Raw genomic sequence first — 6,000 nt, 5'->3', positions numbered from 1 at the left:
ATGTGTGTTTGCACCTACAAACAACATGGCCTAGGGCGGTCCAGTAGTCCTCTTGACTTACCATGTGTGTTTGCACCTACAAACAAGCATGGCCATAGGGCGGTCCAGTAGTCCTCTGACTAATGTGTGTTTGCACCTACAAACAACATGGCCATAGGGCGGTCCAGTAGTCCCTCTTGACTAATGTGTGTTTGCACCTACAAACAACATGGCCATAGGGCGGTCCGGTAGTCCTCTTGACTAATGTGTGTTTGCACCTACATACAACATGGCCATAGGGGCGGTCCGGTAGTCCTCTTGACTAATGTGTGTTGCACCTACAAACAACCATGGCCATAGGGCGGTCCGTAGTCCTCTTGACTAATGTGTGTTTGCACCTACAAACAACATGCCATAAGGGCGGGTCCGGTAGTCCTCTTGACTAATGTGTGTTTGCACCCTACAAACAACATGGCCATAGGGCGGTCCAGGTAGTCCTCTTGACTAATGTGTGTTTGCACCTACAAACAACATGGCCATAGGGCGGTCCAGTAGTCCTCTTGACTAATGTGTGTTTGCACCTACAAACAACATTGGCCATAGGGCGGTCCAGTAGTCCTCTTGACTAATGTGTGTTTGCACCTACAAACAACATGGCCATAGGGCGGTCCAGTAGTCCTCTTGACTAATGTGTGTTTGCACCTACAAACAACATGGCCATAGGGCGGTCCAGGTAGTCCTCTTGACTAATGTGTGTTTGCACCTACAAACAACATGGCCATAGGGCGGTCCAGTAGTCCTCTTGACTAATGTGTGTTTGCACCTCAAACAACATGGCCATAGGGCGGTCCAGTAGTCCTCTTGACTAATGTGTGTTTGCACCTACAAACAACATGGCCATAGGGCGGTCCCGGTAGTCCTCTTGACTAATGTGTGTTTGCACCTACAAACAACATGGCCATAGGGCGGTCCGGTGTAGTCCTCTTGACTAATGTGTGTTTGCACCTACAAACAAACATGGCCATAGGGCGGTCCTGTAGTCCTCTTGACTAATGTGTGTTTGCACCTACAAACAACATGGCCATAGGGCGGTCCCAGTAGTCCTCTTGACTAATGTGTGTTTGCACCTACAAACAACATGGCCATAGGGCGGTCCGGTAGTCCTCTTGACTAATGTGTGTTTGCACCTACAAACAACATGGCCATAGGGCGGGTCCAGTAGTCCCTCTTGACTAATGTGTGTTTGCACCTACAAACAACATGGCCATAGGGCGGTCCCGGTAGTCCTCCTTGACTAATGTGTGTTTGCACCTACAAACAACATGGCCATAGGGCGGTCCGGTAGTCCTCTTGACTAATGTGTGTTTGCACCTACAAACAACATGGCCATAGGGCGGTCCAGTAGTCCTCTTGACTAATGTGTGTTTGCACCTACAAACAACATGGCCATAGGGCGGTCCGGTAGTCCTCTTGACTAATGTGTGTTTGCACCTACAAACAACATGGCCATAGGGCGGGTCCGGTAGTCCTCTTGACTAATGTGTGTTTGCACCTACAAACAACATGGCCATAGGGCGGTCCAGTTAGTCCTCTTGACTAATGTGTGTTTGCACCTACAAACAACATGGCCATAGGGCGGTCCAGTAGTCCTCTTGACTAATGTGTGTTTGCACCTACAAACAACATGGCCATAGGGCGGTCAGTAGTCCTCTTGGACTAATGTGTGTTTGCACCTACAAACAACATGGCCATAGGGCGGTCCGGTAGTCCTCTTGACTAATGTGTGTTTGCACCTACAAACAACATGGCCATAGGGCGGTCCGGTAGTCCTCTTGACTAATGTGTGTTTGCACCTACAAACAACATGGCCATAGGGCGGTCCGGTAGTCCTCTTGACTAATGTGTGTTTGCACCTACAAACAACATGGCCATAGGGCGGTCCGGTAGTCCTCTTGACTAATGTGTGTTTGCACCTACAAACAACATGGCCATAGGGCGGTCCAGTAGTCCTCTTGACTAATGTGTGTTTGCACCTGCAAACAACATGGCCATAGGGCGGTCCGGTAGTCCTCTTGACTAATGTGTGTTTGCACCTACAAACAACATGGCCATAGGGCGGTCCAGTAGTCCCTCTTGACTAATGTGTGTTTGCACCTACAAACAACATGGCCATAGGGCGGTCCAGTAGTCCTCTTGACTAATGTGTGTTTGCACCTGCAAACAACATGGCCATAGGGCGGTCCGGTAGTCCTCTTGACTAATGTGTGTTTGCACCTACAAACAACATGGCCATAGGGCGGTCCAGTAGTCCCTCTTGACTAATGTGTGTTTGCACCTACAAACAACATGGCCAATAGGGCGGTCCAGTAGTCCTCTTGACTAATGTGTGTTTGCACCTGCAAACAACATGGCCATAGGGCGGTCCGGTAGTCCTCTTGACTAATGTGTGTTTGCACCTACAAACAACATGGCCATAGGGCGGTCCAGTAGTCCTCTTGACTAATGTGTGTTTGCACCTCCAAACAACATGGCCATAGGGCGGTCCAGTAGTCCTCTTGACTAATGTGTGTTTGCACCTACAAACAACATGGCCATACGGCGGTCCGGTAGTCCTCTTGACTAATGTGTGTTTGCACCTACAAACAACATGGCCATACGGCGGTCCGGTAGTCCTCTTGACTAATGTGTGTTTGCACCTACAAACAACATGGCCATAGGGCGGTCCAGTAGTCCTCTTGACTAATGTGTGTTTGCACCTACAAACAACATGGCCATAGGGCGGTCCAGTAGTCCTCTTGACTAATGTGTGTTTGCACCTACAAACAACATGGCCATACGGCGGTCCGGTAGTCCTCTTGACTAATGTGTGTTTGCACCTACAAACAACATGGGCCATAGGGCGGTCCAGTAGTCCTCTTGACTAATGTGTGTTTGCACCTACAAACAACATGGCCATAGGGCGGTCCAGTAGTCCTCTTGACTAATGTGTGTTTGCACCTACAAACAACATGGCCATAGGGCGGTCCGGTAGTCCTCTTGACTAATGTGTGTTTGCACCTACAAACAACATGGCCATAGGGCGGTCCGGTAGTCCTCTTGACTAATGTGTGTTTGCACCTACAAACAACATGGCCATAGGGCGGTCCAGTAGTCCTCTTGACTAATGTGTGTTTGCACCTACAAACAACATGGCCATAGGGCGGTCCAGTAGTCCTCTTGACTAATGTGTGTTTGCACCTACAAACAACATGGCCATAGGGCGGTCCGGTAGTCCTCTTGACTAATGTGTGTTTGCACCTACAAACAACATGGCCATAGGGCGGTCCAGTAGTCCTCTTGACTAATGTGTGTTTGCACCTACAAACAACATGGCCATAGGGCGGTCCAGTAGTCCTCTTGACTAATGTGTGTTTGCACCTACAAACAACATGGCCATAGGGCGGTCCAGTAGTCCTCTTGACTAATGTGTGTTTGCACCTACAAACAACATGGCCATAGGGCGGTCCAGTAGTCCTCTTGACTAATGTGTGTTTGCACCTACAAACAACATGGCCATAGGGCGGTCCGTAGTCCTCTTGACTAATGTGTGTTTGCACCTACAAACAACATGGCCATAGGGCGGTCCGGTAGTCCTCTTGACTAATGTGTGTTTGCACCTACAAACAACATGGCCATAGGGCGGTCCGGTAGTCCTCTTGACTAATGTGTGTTTGCACCTACAAACAACATGGCCATAGGGCGGTCCAGTAGTCCTCTTGACTAATGTGTGTTTGCACCTACAAACAACATGGCCATAGGGCGGTCCGGTAGTCCTCATGACTAATGTGTGTTTGCACCTACAAACAACATGGCCATAGGGCGGTCCGGTAGTCCTCTTGACTAATGTGTGTTTGCACCTACAAACAACATGGCCATAGGGCGGTCCAGTAGTCCTCTTGACTAATGTGTGTTTGCACCTACAAACAACATGGCCATAGGGCGGTCCGGTAGTCCTCTTGACTAATGTGTGTTTGCACCTACAAACCAACATGGCCATAGGGCGGTCCAGTAGTCCTCTTGACTAATGTGTGTTTGCACCTCCAAACAACATGGCCATAGGGCGGTCCAGTAGTCCTCTTGACTAATGTGTGTTTGCACCTACAAACAACATGGCCATAGGGCGGTCCAGTAGTCCTCTTGACTAATGTGTGTTTGCACCTACAAACAACATGGCCATAGGGCGGTCCAGTAGTCCTCTTGACTAATGTGTGTTTGCACCTACAAACAACATGGCCATAGGGCGGTCCAGTAGTCCTCTTGACTAATGTGTGTTTGCACCTACAAACAACATGGCCATAGGGCGGTCCGGTAGTCCTCTTGACTAATGTGTGTTTGCACCTACAAACAACATGGCCATAGGGCGGTCCAGTAGTCCTCTTGACTAATGTGTGTTTGCACCTACAAACAACATGGCCATAGGGCGGTCCAGTAGTCCTCTTGACTAATGTGTGTTTGCACCTACAAACAACATGGCCATAGGGCGGTCCAGTAGTCCTCTTGACTAATGTGTGTTTGCACCTACAAACAACATGGCCATAGGGCGGTCCAGGTAGTCCTCTTGACTAATGTGTGTTTGCACCTACAAACAACATGGCCATAGGGCGGTCCAGTAGTCCTCTTGACTAATGTGTGTTTGCACCTACAAACAACATGGCCATAGGGCGGTCCAGTAGTCCTCTTGACTAATGTGTGTTTGCACCTACAAACAACATGGCCATAGGGCGGTCCAGTAGTCCTCTTGACTAATGTGTGTTTGCACCTACAAACAACATGGCCATAGGGCGGTCCAGTAGTCCTCTTGACTAATGTGTGTTTGCACCTACAAACAACATGGCCATAGGGCGGTCCAGTAGTCCCTCTTGACTAATGTGTGTTTGCACCTACAAACAACATGGCCATAGGGCGGTCCAGTAGTCCTCTTGACTAATGTGTGTTTGCACCTACAAACAACATGGCCATAGGGCGGTCCAGTAGTCCTCTTGACTAATGTGTGTTTGCACCTACAAACAACATGGCCATAGGGCGGTCCAGTAGTCCTCTTGACTAATGTGTGTTTGCACCTACAAACAACATGGCCATAGGGCGGTCCAGTAGTCCTCTTGACTAATGTGTGTTTGCACCTACAAACAACATGGCCATAGGGCGGTCCAGTAGTCCTCTTGACTAATGTGTGTTTGCACCTACAAACAACATGGCCATAGGGCGGTCCAGGTAGTCCTCTTGACTAATGTGTGTTTGCACCTACAAACAACATGGCCATAGGGCGGTCCAGTAGTCCTCTTGACTAATGTGTGTTTGCACCTACAAACAACATGGCCATAGGGCGGTCCAGTAGTCCTCTTGACTAATGTGTGTTTGCACCTACAAACAACATGGCCATAGGGCGGTCCGGTAGTCCTCTTGACTAATGTGTGTTTGCACCTACAAACAACATGGCCATAGGGCGGTCCAGTAGTCCTCTTGACTAATGTGTGTTTGCACCTACAAACAACATGGCCATAGGGCGGTCCAGTAGTCCTCTTGACTAATGTGTGTTTGCACCTACAAACAACATGGCCATAGGGCGGTCCAGTAGTCCTCTTGACTAATGTGTGTTTGCACCTACAAACAACATGGCATAGGGCGGTCCGGTAGTCCTCTTGACTAATGTGTGTTTGCACCTACAAACAACATGGCCATAGGGCGGTCCAGTAGTCCTCTTGACTAATGTGTGTTTGCACCTACAAACAACATGGCCGTAGGGCGGTCAGTAGTCCTCTTGACTAATGTGTGTTTGCACCTACAAACAACATGGCCATAGGGCGGTCCAGTAGTCCTCTTGACTAATGTGTGTTTGCACCTACAAACAACATGGCCATAGGGCGGGTCCAGTAGTCCTCTTGACTAATGTGTGTTTGCACCTACAAACAACATGGCCATAGGGCGGTCCAGTAGTCCTCTTGACTAATGTGTGTTTGCACCTACAAACAACATGGCCATAGG

The sequence above is a fragment of the Nerophis ophidion genome, linkage group LG01 (assembly GCF_033978795.1).
Source record: "Nerophis ophidion isolate RoL-2023_Sa linkage group LG01, RoL_Noph_v1.0, whole genome shotgun sequence".
In the NCBI taxonomy this organism is placed as follows: Eukaryota; Metazoa; Chordata; class Actinopteri; order Syngnathiformes; family Syngnathidae; genus Nerophis; species Nerophis ophidion.
This window is presented reverse-complemented; position numbering follows the sequence as displayed.